The sequence below is a fragment of the Ursus maritimus genome, unplaced genomic scaffold, assembly GCF_017311325.1.
Source record: "Ursus maritimus isolate PB19 unplaced genomic scaffold, ASM1731132v1 scaffold_1, whole genome shotgun sequence".
In the NCBI taxonomy this organism is placed as follows: domain Eukaryota; kingdom Metazoa; phylum Chordata; class Mammalia; order Carnivora; family Ursidae; genus Ursus; species Ursus maritimus.
The window spans coordinates 90,122,421-90,135,801 of NW_024423343.1; the positions used below are offsets into that span (position 1 = coordinate 90,122,421).

General features: G+C 47.4%; 1 long non-coding RNA gene across 1 annotated transcript in view; it reads left to right on the plus strand.

Annotated features, from left to right (window-relative positions):
* The first annotated feature begins 9 nt into the window (after positions 1-9).
* LOC103667678 overlaps positions 10-13,381 on the plus strand; it is a 31,993-nt gene continuing 18,621 nt past the window's right edge. Inside the window, exons 1-2 of the long non-coding RNA XR_569815.2 lie at positions 10-177; positions 6,020-6,136. This is a non-coding gene — a long non-coding RNA (uncharacterized LOC103667678). The remainder of the gene's footprint in view (positions 178-6,019; positions 6,137-13,381) is intronic.

Consider the following 13,381-nt stretch of genomic DNA (forward strand, 5'->3'; position numbering starts at 1 on the left):
GTGTAAGGCAGCAGCTGGGCAAGCATCCCTGTACAGAAGTAAGCCGACAACTAGAGCACAGGGAAGGTGAAGACCATCAAGCCACAGAGCTCACAGCCACTGCAACATCACCTCATCTCCCCGCTTCATGGATGTCACCGCTGAGAAGGAAGCCAGAGCTGCAGCGCTGTGTCCTTAGTGAGTTCAAGCTTCTCATTCAAAACCATCTGAATGAGGGGTGCCTGGGGGGCTCAGTCCATTTAGCATCTGCTTAGGCTCAGGTCATGATCCCACGGTCCTGGGATCGAGCCCCGTGTCTGAGCTCCCTGTTCTCCCTCTCCTCCCTGTTTGTGCCCTCTCTCACTATCTCTGTCTCTCTCTCTCAAATAAGTAAATAAAATTAAAAAAAAAACAGTCTGAATAAAAGGGATTAGGCTAAAGTCAAACAAATTCCAGACTTTACCCTGGCAGCTGATTTTTTTTTTTTACCAAATCGTTTACCATATTCTCCTAAAAAACAAAAACAAAACCAGCACCTAAAAGAATAAATATTTTTAAAAAAGTATAAAAAGTACAGAGATGTCAGTCCTAAAGAATTAAGGTAGTCACTGTCTTGTTTGTGACGTGGGAAATAGGTTCTCACCTGTGCCTCTACTTTTTTTTCTACCTATTAGCCAGGCCTGAAGTTCGGCTATGTTTTAACAAGATACAAGAGAATCAGAGGAAGTTATTTTTGGTGCCAGACTTTCTTTTTAAGGCTGACCAGGGCAAAGGGGAATTAGGCATGTGACCTCCTTTTCCAGCTGACTTCACAAAAGACAGGGAAGAGGAGGGTCCCATGGAGGGTCCCCATGAGTCACTGGCTCAGATCCCACCCTTCTGCTGGCCTGGCCCTGAGGATCCCAGGGTGCTACCAGCAGGCACTGCAACTGTTCACGTGCCTGCGTTTGGGGAAGTGGGGCCTGGGAAAACAGCGACACAGGGGCAGAGTGTGCTGCACAGCAACGGAATCGTGCCCTGAGAGCCGGGCTTCCTCCTCCGAGGTCTGGTCCTGGCAAGTCCCTTCACAAGCCAGCCTTTCCAAAGAGGAACACCTCAGGGTTGGCTCCAACCCCTCGGCTTCCTCTTTCTTCCCTAGTTCCCCTGCGAAGCTGGCCCCAAAGTCCCTGATTCCTAGCAGTTCCAAGGACCGCTGTGGTGAGAATCTTGAGTATGGACGGTCGGAACGGGAACCAATAGCCTGAAGCCAGCAGGAGGCCCAATTTCAGTGCAAGGCAGTGGCTTTCCAAGAGTTCCATCTGGGGGAAGCCTCGGCTGTGTCAGGGCAGGTGTCCACCCAGGGCCACAGGCAAGTCATGGAAGGGGTTCTGGAACCAGACAGACGCTGCTGGCCAGATGTTCTCAAAGGCTCTGTTCCTATCCAAAAATACATTTCTATGAATCCTCCAGTTAGTGTCAGCTATCCAAGACAAAAGTAAGTCTGACAAATAACTTTCTTACTGTTTTTAATTTGTAAATACGAACATTTTGATCCTATTGAGTAGGAAAAAGAATAAACTACACCTTTATAAGCCATCACCAGCATGAAACGTGCTTCAGTTCTCTCTCACTGTCCCTTTCTCTCCTTCCAAAGAAATAAAAATGTCCAGATACTGTTCTGTTTCTTCCCATTTCTTCGTCTTTCCCTCGCCCTTCCCAAAGGTAACCATTAGCCTAAATTAGGCCTATATCATTCCCATGTGTGTTTTTGCCTTTTTTTTTTAGACAAAGAGAAAAAAGAGAGTGCACACGTGCACACACATGCACACGAGCAGGGAGGGGCAGAGGGACAGGGAGAGAGAGAATCTTAAGTAGATTTCATGCTCAGGGCAGAGCCGGACACGGAACTCAGTCTCACAACCCTGAGATCATGGCCTGAGCTGAAATCTAGAGTTGGACACTTATCCAACTGAGCCACCCAGGTGCCCCAGTTTTTGCCTTTTAATGAATATGAATATGTTAATGGAAATCATAGTGTTTACATTTTAATATAAATTGTGTTTCTATGTATTATGTATGTGTATGTAACACACACATACATCCTTTTACAACTTGTTTTTTTCCCTCGTCATTATTTTAGAATTTACACATGTTGATAAATTTTGGTTCAATACATTTATATTAACTGCTACATGTCAGTTTCATTAACACATTCCGTAAACCACAGCTTGTGGCCTATGTAATCAGAATTCTTTTGTGCATGTGCATATACACAGGTACGTATATGGATGTGTGTCTATAATGCATATGGACATGTATACACACAAACACAGGTCTGTGCACCTATATAATTTCTCTGGGCTATATACCCAGGAGCAGAACTGATATTTCATAGTGGGAACACATCTTTGACTTCAACAGACATGCCAAATTGTTCTCCAAAGCGACTATACCAATTTGCACTCCCACCAGAGTTCCCTTGTGTCCATATCTCACCATCCCTGTTGTCACCAGACTTAATTAATTTTTGTTAATCTGGTAGATGTGAATGGTATTTCATTGTTTCCATTTGCATTTCCCTTATCATGGAGAGCCAGTTATAGTTTTTGAGGCCAAGAATAGAATCTAACCCCTCCCCACCCTACACACACACTTGGTGGAGGCAGGAGGAAGCATGGGGGCTGGGGATGAGCCCAAATGGTGAGCTTCCAAAGACCCAGGGCTGGAGCAGGGATTTTGCACTTACAGGTCAAGCACAAACGAGCATTGGAACAGAAGGCTAAATTCCAAAAAGATAGACCAAGAAGTTGCCAAAGAGAAGGGACCAGAGTAGGAATAGATTCAGAACTCCAAAATCAGGGAGGTGAGCAACAGCAAAACCCACCGAAATCAATGGGAAAGGGTCCAAGCTATTTCCTGAGAAAAGGGGCAGTTGTTTGCAGCTGGCAGTGGGGAGAGAGCAAGACTGGGGTTGGGGCAGCTGAGCAGAAAGGGAGAGTAACAAGCACCAAGGCTCCAGCTACTCCGCCTGCCACTGTCATACCTGTGGCCATCTTAGTCTCTACTGTGACCCCTGAGAGCCCTAAGTAACCCTGTGTGTGTCCTCCTAAATGAAACTCCTCAGCTCAGGCCATAAAATGTGGGCCACACTTCAGTTTGCGGGTTTGGGGTTTTCATTTCATTAGAGCGAACAACAAAAGTGCCGCAGTGGGTGAGGGACTTCTTTTTGGCAAATTGTTTTTCCTTCTGGTGGCTTCTTTTCAAAACATGTTTTGGAAACATTTAACAGTCCTTCCCATAGCACTGCTTCTCAGGGAAGTTAAACAAAGCCAGACTGATGGACTGACTTCAAGGCATATGTGCCAAAGTATGTCTCCCATATTAAAGATGCTGGAACTTTCTGGGAACAACTCATTTCTTTGCGGGGGGGGGGGGGGGGGGCCCGGGGGAATCCCATCTATCTCCATGTCCTTCTACCAGGCAAAACCCTGAGAAGCAGAGTCATCTATCAACATGTGTGACAGATATGGTACTTCTTAATGGGGACAGGAAACCACTCTAACCTCATTGGGTCCACAGTTTCAAAGCCAACTTTCCCTTCGGCTCACTTTGCTTCAAGTATGGCCAAATGCTAAGGACAACAGCCAAGGAAGCCTCCAGAGAGACAGGCGTGGAATAGTGTGTCATGGCCCCACAATGGCATCTGGAGAGGCTAAGAAAACCAAATCCTATTATCTCCTTTCCCTTATTTGCACCAAAGGGGTATAACATGCGATGAAGTCCTCAGTCCAAAATGGACAGGATTTAATAAAACCCTAAAATATTAACAAGTGCCTGCAATGATTCTGTAATTCTGTCAATCCTTACTCTTCTTTTTTTATAATAATTTTTATTATGTTATGTTAGTCACCATACAGCATATCCTTAGTTTTTGATGTAATGTTCCATGATTCATTATTTGCGTATAACACCCAGTGCACCAATTCTTACTCTTCTAACCTTTTTAAGATTAAATATGACCAAGCTATGCTACATTTCTGATGATTTGTGAATGATAAGGCCAAGCATGATACTGTCAGTCATTTCTAATATCTTTTGGCTTTGAAATCTACCATAGAACACCTTCATCTTTGAAGAAAGTTTTAGAGTCCATTTACTCATGCATTTGTCACACACACACACACACACACACACACACACACACACTAGCATTGTATTTGCATGAGAATATTAGGCATGCCTTCTGCCACAGAGCCATTCCATTCGAGATTCTTAACTGAGCACCTGCTAGGTAGGAGTTGATAAGAGGCTGAGTAAGTCAGGATCAGCAGATATACAGCTCACAGACTGTCACAGGAGTTCTAATGAAAGGGTTCCTGACAGAAGTGTGGGCCAGGGTGAGGGAACAGACCAACGATGGCAAGGGGCCCAGGGCCCAGCCACCAGTGGGAAGCCATAACCACACCTAGGGCTGAAAGGACTCAAGGAGGAAGCAGTGTTACTAGAGCCCAGAGACAGCTGGAGACTTGAAGGACAGCTGCGCAGTGGAAGTTGTATCAAGGAGGGACAGGGCCACTCCCAGAGACTCAGGACAGAGAAATAACCCACCTCTCTGTCTTCCCACCCTTGGGTCTACTGCTGTGTTCCCCTCTCTGCTAAATCCAACTGGAAGCCAGCCGGTAAGGGCACCTGGGTGATGCTGTCCTCAGGAGTCGGCCCCCACTGAGCTCAGAGCAGGGTGTAGTAGAGAGGAGATGGGCTCAGGGGCTTGAGGGGGAGGGGTGTCAATGGAAAATAGTCTGCATCATGGCTCTCCTCCATCCCACGGTGCTTCCTGTTTGAATCGGTTGTATCTCTCTGTCAGAGGGCTCATGTGGAAACTCAGCACAAATCCTGTCTTGATTTCGTGATCAAACAACTCATAAATCCGCCTGATCCAGGGTCAGTCTCTGTTAGATAGTCTAATTCAGAGTCATTTAACTCTGGAGTTAACCAAACGGCAGTTTCCCTTATAACTTGAACGTGGTCACAGCCAATTATGTGAGAGAAAATCATAGGAGGCTCAAGCAGCCAAGTGCACTTCTCCAAGCAGCCACCTTGCTACTGGTTTGCAGCAGAGAGACAGGAGCTCTCTTTTCATTTTCTGGAGAAACAGCCTCAGGCAGGCTCCAGGCTAGAGGACCCAGTTACCCACGATGGAAATAATGGCCAGCACTTACTTAGCCCTAAGTATGTGCCAGGCGCCATTCCGCAGGCTTTGGGTAGGTGCGGGTTATCCTGTTAGCCAAGGCGCAGGATCAGAAGGTGAGAGGAGAGGGGTTGGGGGGCTGATTCGCTTGATCCCCCTGCTGTTCTGGCAGGAGCTGCATGCCTCTACCTATGCCTCAGCTCCTGCCTAGGGGTCCCTCTCCCAGTCCCCGGGCTTGAGAAGACTCTCCCTCTGCTTGCTCCTCCGGGCGCAGAGTGGTAAAAGCTTCCCTCGGGTGTTTCCTCCTCCCTCCCTGGTTCCCTAACCCTACCCATGCCCCCAAACTGTTTTTTCATTAAACTCTCCTCCAGGACCCCTTTGAGTGTTCCATCTGCCTCCAAGCGGGTCCCTGGCTGGTACGAGGCACACGGACTCAGTTAATGATGCTGCAGCTCCCAGGCTGAGAGGGTCACCTTCACAAGTGCACCACGGGACGGATGCAGGCAGGGAGCGGCCAGGCTCTCTAGGGACATGGGGATCTCTCTTCAACAAAGATACAGTTTAACTTCATCTTCTTGCCTTCTTTTTCTTCACAAGGAGTAAGTCAGGCAGTTTATAGGAAACCCAGATGTAGGCTGAGCAATTGCTATCCTGAGAAAGCACTTGGCCTTCAGAGAAAAACACCAGCTCTGCCACCTACCCACCACACAACACAGGGCAAGTCGTCTCTCTGGTCCTCAACAGCTGAGTCTGTTAAATGGGTCTTAAAATATCTCCTCTACAGGGTCATTAAAAGGTAACAAATGTTAAATACCTGGTACAGAGTATACCTTCAATGAATCTAAATCCACCCCCCCCCCTTTACTTTTTAAGGATCCTGCTGTTTTCTCCTGGAACCTTGTCTTAACTGCATCGCATTTAAGCTTGAGACTCCTTCTCGTTTGCCACCTTTCCTGGAGTTGAGTTCACTTCACTTCTGCATCTGAATCTGTGAGTCACAAGGACTTTATTTCTGGAGTGGGATGGGAGGATGGCTTTCTTGATAAGACCTGAGATTCTGGGCACAGGCAGTTTTCCCTATGACATAATGCTGTGTGTGCGTGTGCATGTGTGTGCGCACACGGAAATCTGATCCAGGACAAGCTCATTTCCACTTCTGACTCATGCTTCCATTCAGATACTATTAATTGGTCCCTAGAGAGCATTATAGGGGATAAAATGGCAGGGATAACAAATGTGGGATGAGAGTGAGCACCCTTTTTGAAAATAATTGTCATTAAGAGCCCAAGGACCTCATGCCTGGCTGGGTTAGAGTTTAGTAGGTATTTCTTCTAAGGCAATTTTGGGTTGATGGTCAGTCCTTTGTGGAAAATTCAGGAGCATTTCCAATTAGTTTAGTCACAACCAGGGTGGAAAGAGTCCATGCTTCCTCTTCTAGAGCTTATATCCGAAATGACAAGGCCTACAAAATTCCAATTTAGAGTTTTCCAGCAAGCCATTACCGACCTATATACCATAGGAACAGATTTCAGGCAGTGGTTCTCAAACTTCCATGTATATCAAAATCACATGCCCAGAATCATAATCATATGCCCCATCCAATGGTGTCAAAATCACCCTTGCATACTTAAGAAGTTCCCCAGATGATTCTGATGAATATAAAACATTGATAACAAATGATGTTAAGGGACTTGCAGAAAAGAGCTTGTCACATCCCCTCAGGCCACCTGCCAAGTGAATTAGAGAAGGTAGATCCATCACTGGTGAATACATGCATGCAAGTTGTCACTGGCCGATGATTAAGAGGCAGCAGCAGGGAGGACGTTCCTATCTGCCTATCAGAAGGGCCTTCTTTCTGATTTATTTCTTGCAAAAGATTCACCAGATATATGCCAAACAAACTTCCCAATGTAAAACTTCCTGTGGGCAACTGACAAAGTATACTGCTTGGTCAGAGAGGGAAGGAGAGGAGAGCATGGGCAGGAAAGGGGCTTCAATTTGGAGAGTGAGGGAGAGTGATGTGGGGCAGGGCAGAGAATCAGTGTGTGGGAGAAGCACAGGTGTTAGAGCTAAGCTGGAAGGCTCCAGAATGCAGAAATTCACATACCACCTTCATAATGTTGCCATGCCTGCATATCACCTAGACCTACGCTTTCCAGCATGGTAGCCCCAAGCCTCGTGCGGCCTTGAGCCCTCGAAATGTGGCTAGGCCAAACTGAGATGTGACATAAGTGTAAAATACACAGCAGATTTGAAGAACTATTACAAATATATATATAATATCTACTGATCTACTGATGAGTAGATATCTGCTGATAATTTTTCTGATTACATGTCAAAATTATATTTTAGGTCTATCTAAAGAAAACATCTATTATTAAAATTACTTTCACCTGTTCCTTTCTTAAAAAAGTGACAAATAATTTTTAGGAACCTATGTTGTTTGCATTTTTGGCTCCCATTGTAGTTCTAGCAGACGGCACTAACGTATACTATTATTTACTTGATTTGTTTTCTTTGCATTTGATTCACCTTTTTTACTCAAATGCACTTAACTTTATCCCAGGCAATAATGACCATGAAATCACAAGTTTGATATGCCAGTTAAATTTTTCTCATAATCATTAAAATAAATATATCAAAAAGCTCATTCACACACTACCTAAATTTACCTTGTATTTTACCAGGGGTATATAAAACCACATTTTGGGAAATACAAATCTAGTCCAAACTCTTTGATACCCAGAAAGAATGAAAATGACTGGTCCACAGCCACTAATATTATACCAGAGACTGAGGCAGCTCAGTGCTGTCTACTAAGCTCTGTGTGTGTGTGTGTGTGTGTGTGTGTGTGTGTGTGTGTGTGTGCTGGAGGGGGGGGGAAGTGGGTAACCTAGGACCCCCACACAAGCAAGTTCCCACATCCCTCACAGGCCTGGACCAGTGATAGCGTGACTGTGACTGTGACCGTGACTGTCAGCAAAGAGGGAGTGGTGTCTGGTCACACACTCTGGGTTTCCACTCTCCCCTGGCATTTCACAAGGCAGGTGCCTTTCTTAAAGGGCCAGTAGGAAATGCAGCTTACGCCTCTGAGTAATTGTGGAAGCAGGCAGTGCCCTTCAATAACCCATGCCATCCCCACTCACCCTCTGGCCACCACTAGCCTCTCTCGTCATCCCTCCACCCACCAGCCCTGCTTCCACTTGGAAGTTGCTGTCGCCCACAAGTCAAGGTCCCTCTGGGTCACAGCGGGGTTCTGACTGCCCTTCTTCAGCTACCCTGTCTGATTGCAAGGGAGGAGCAAAGCCCCCTCCAGAGGAGCATTTGCAAGCCTGTTAGGATGGCAAGAGGTAGGGACCCTCCCATGAAGTGGAGAGGCCGGCTAACAGTCCTTGTCCTATAACCTTTTATGTCTCACCCTAACCCAGCCCGTGCTTAACAAATGCTGGTGAAGAGCCAGCCAGTGGGTGTGAAGGTCTTGCCATTTCTATCTAAGATCTACAACCAGGAATGTTTCCTCGTGAGGAATAGAAGGTTTGGGATCAGTCCCAGCAGCCAATACTCACCACAGATGCAAAGTGAGGGGACTTTGGACTTCCCCTCAGAGGAGCCTTCTAGAACATTTTGGACCCTTTACATAGGACACTGCAGGGGTCCAAAACAACCTCCTCACAGACATCAGTGTATGTACCAGCCATTGTCTTGGGCAGGTTTCCTTTTCCTCCGTCTTATTGCTTCTCCTCTCACCTCCAGAACATCCAGATTCCTTAAAGTCCCTATCTGCTCTTGGCCTTCTTCCTATTTCCCAACCTATTCAGATGGCTCTTTCCAGCTAAAGTGATTTCAACCTTCAACTCATTGGCCCAGCTTTAGAGCTCCCCTTGGCCCTAGAGGAGATATCCCCTACCCTGGAGCTGGTATGCAGAGAGCCCGCTGATCAGACCAGCTCCTGCCCTCCACCACAGGACAGGAGAAAGCCCAGAGCCCAGCTGGTGCCCCTGTAAAGAACACCTGGATGGCTGTGCCCACACTCAGGCCTGATGGGCCCATCCAGTCCCTCATCAGACGATTGGAAGGCCAAGATGAGAATCAGCACAGGTGAGAGACCTGACCTCCAATCCTGGCTTGGCCTCCATTTACTCATCTTTCAATGGGTATTAGGATGTTATGTGGCCAAGAGGAGTTTAAATGAGAAAACCAGCAAGGAATCCAAGCTGTGCTGTACTTCACTGCTACAAACATGCTAATAATAGCTAGTAATCATTGAGCAATTACAACGTTCCAGGCCCTATGCTTGGCCAGGTATCATCTCATGTTATCTGCACCATGACCTGAGGAAACGGGGCCAGAGAGATTGAGTAACTTGCCCAAGGTCACACAGCTTCTAGGTGACAGGCAGCCAGTGTCCTCAACCCACTCTGTGCACTAGCTCCTTCCTTGTTCCCTGTAAGAGATGGCACAGGGGGAGAGAGGCAACTGAGGGGGGTAAAGGGGGAGTAAACACTCCATGCAGCTGCCGGGATGTCCCTCAAGGACAAACACAGAGGGGGTGGTGTGGACTAGCACAATGGACTATCGGCCCAGGTGGCTTCTTCTCATTTGTCCCTCTTATCACCACAGTACCACACTCAGCAGAGGCCCCTCAAGGTTGCCCGCCACACGAGTGTCCCCAGGGGGCTGTGATAGGCTTTCAGGGTCTGAATGGTTGACAGCTTGAATTTGACAAGATCTGTGTTGAAAACAGAGCCCCATAACTGACTCACGGAAAAACGCCAGCGGCCCTCCCAGAGGACCCCTGTGATGGATGGGCCTCTCCCTGAGGGTCCCAGTGGGCCGGCTGGGGAGGGCTGAGGTCTACGGGGCCTCACTCGAGCTGCCAGGAGGTCAACTACCATTTTAATGACTACCCCATGCCAGCCACCTCTCACTTGCTCAAAAGTGCAGCCGTTCTCCGTCTTTGGCAAACTCCACACTTCCAGAGGTAGAGGCCCGCTCCACAGTCTCCTTTGTCCTGGCAGGATCACAGACTCAGCCTGAGCCCCCATTCTCTTCTCAGGGACTGGAGAGAGGCCTTGAGACTTCCAAGCTGGAGGGTCTCTCATCTTAGCCTGGGCTCTCCCGCCAGCCTCCTAGACACACATACACACACAGTAAGTATCATGGAGCCAACAAGCAGAGGGGCCCATCCTGCACCTAGAGTTGGGAGTTCGTTTGTTCGTTCATTCATTCATTCATTCATTCATTCATTCATTCATAGCTATTTCCTGGGTCCTTACTAGACACCAGGCCCTGCTGTAAGCACTCGTTGTAAGTGAGGAAAACAGATACAGTCCCTGTCCCCAGGAGTGGGTTGTTAGACAGCAGGTTTATACCCAGGGGCCGTCAGGAAGAAACAAGCACCGCAGGACTGTTAGAGGCCCTCAAGCCCAAATACAAAGGATTAGGGGTGAGGCGGGCAACATCCCCCTCTATAGCCCTCTGTCTTGGTTTCTGGGCCTTTTTAGGGTATTTGCCACAGAATGAATTCCCAGACTAGAGGTTCTCCTAACCACTGTGCCTCAGAGTCACACTGAGATCACCTTAGATGTATGGATTGCCAGAGCCCTGCTCCTAGAGATTTGGCTTCTGTAGGTCTCAGGTGGGGTCTAGCAATCTGTATTTGTAAAAACTGTTCTAGGTGATTCTAAGGCAAAACCAGGTTTGAGAGACCCCAGCTTAATTGTGACTTCCTTATCGCCCAGGTATCTGTAGGATCTGGATCAGTGGGAGAATGAAGGAATGAAGGAATGCATGAACAAATGAAAGCCTGCAGGTCTGGAAGCTTGCATGAGGCTGTGGTCAGCAGTAGGGGCCCAGGCCCAGAGGTCTGGGGAATTGATGTGGCCTAGAATCTCTGGGTGAATTAGTAGCACATGAAGGGTGGGAGGCACAGGATGGGGGCAGGATGTGGGACCCCATGCCAGCCACTGGGCCTGGACCTTCTTGCCAGAGAGAGACAGATGAGCTCAGCATGGTCAAAGTGCTGATGACTCAGGGGGAAGTGGAGTCCACAGGCCACAAACATGGTCAGGACATCCTGGGCAGCCTGTCTATGCTAGGTAACATGGAGATGGAGACAGGCAGAAGGTGGGAGGTAGCCCTGTACCCTGAAGCCCCCGTTGTCACTGCCTTACATTCGCCAGTTACTAATTTGACCCCTACTGGGTGAGGGTCTGCCTTGGGCCAGGTCAGCCACCAGCACTGATAAAGCAGGGACTGGTCCAACCCCTGGCCTCAAGGATGCCTGTGGCGGGTGGAAGAGATGAGCACGGAAAGAGACAGAGGTGATAGAGGTGAGGACAGGAAGCCTCTGGACATCTTGGCTGAGAACAGAGCCACGCACTCAGAGAAGAACAAAGTCTGGAAACACCAAAAGCTAAAGAGAACGTAGAGCCCCTGGGATTGGGTTAAAATGTGTGCTGTGCAGAGTTACAGGAAGAGCAGTGTGGAGGATTCCATTTCTACCACTTACTGGGAGTGTGACCTCAGACAAGCTACTTAGCCTCACTGAGCCTCAGATTCCTTGTCCAAAGAATGGGAATAATAATACCTACTTCACACGATTACTGAGTTGACAGAATAACAAACTGAGTGTGAGAACACTGAGCAGGCAGTAGATACTCAATAAAACATGACAAAGATGACCACTAATGGAGCTCTTTCCGTACAATTCCCATAAACACAATACAATCTGGGGCGCCTGGGTGGCTTAGTCGGTTCAGCGTCTGCCTTCAGCTCAGGTCCTGATCCCAGAATCCTGGCATCAAGCCCCGAGTCGGGCTCCCTGCTCAGCAGGGAACCTGTTTCTCCTCTCCCTCTGCCTGCTGCTCCCCCTGCTTGTGCTCTCTCTCTCCCTCTCTCTCTGTCAAATAAATAAATAAATAAAATCTTTAAAAAAAAATACAATACAATACAATCTGAAAGAAGCTGCTCTTTACCTTAGCTTCCAGATGAGGAAACAGACTAAGAGAAGTGTCCCACAGCAGATAAATAGCAAAACCAGAACATGAACCCTGTATGACCCATTCCAGAGACTTTACTGTAATACTAAGCTATACACAAATATGTTTTTGAAAGAGAAGATGGTTAAAAATCAAAGTATCTGTGATAATCATAATAATCAAAAGTGGCAGTTCGGGGGAATTTCACTTAGGATTAGGAAAACTGGACTGTATTTGTCCACAGGCTGCTAATAATAGCTTCCTTGTATTGGGTACTTACGAGGTGCCAGGCACTGTACAAAGCACTCTTAGAAATCCATATAAAACACCTGTTTTACAGATGAAGCAGGTGGGACCTAAGAGGATTAAGTGCCTAGCCTGAGGTCACTCAGTTAGAATGGCTGAGTTAAGATTTGAATTCATGACCCTGAATCCTTACGCCTTTGGATTCTGTGGATTCCCACAGAGAGCACTGAGCAGAATGTCCAGAAGACAAGACTTCTTAGATACATGAGGTATTTCTCAGGGGACATCCTCACTGGGGCTGCAATCAGACCTGGTTTGAGGTCAAGAAAGTAGAAGTAGAGAGAGAGCGGTGGAGTCCAGCCCAGGCTCAGCTGCTACCTCCCTGAGGTATCGAGGAAACACCCAAGCCCCTGGTTGACAGGCGTCAGATCTACAGGGACAGGGTGTGGCAGAATCTCTTCCCACATAGAAGTGGGAAGTACGAAGACTCTAGAAATCTCCTGTCACGTTCCAGATGTTTGCCTGACCCTTTCTAGTGGCAGTGATAACTTTGTGATGGACCCATCTGCTTTGAATGGCTTCTCCAGTTGCTTCTCCAGCAACTGTCTGGGTAAAAGCCTGCTTTTTGTTGTTTGGCTTTGTTTCATTTGTTGACCAAAGCTGAAATGCAAGCATTCGTGGACTTGGCCTTGGAAGCCTACTGACGTAGGACAGGTCCCTTCCCTCTCCATCTGAATTCTTCCAGCCACCAATGACGCCTGTCCTCCTGACCTCATGAAGTAGCTTCAGAGAAGAAATAAGGTCATTCAAAGCATTACACAGAAACAGGGTTTTTTTGGTTTGGGATTTTACTGGTTTTTTTTTTTTTCCTGTTTTAAGTCACACACTTAGCAATACTGCCTTCTTCAGTGAGCTCATAAAAGCACTTGGTTTTGACTGACGACTATAAAGGGCTGAGTTTATTGCATGGTGGATTATGCACATTTCACACATGCAGAAAACAGAATCG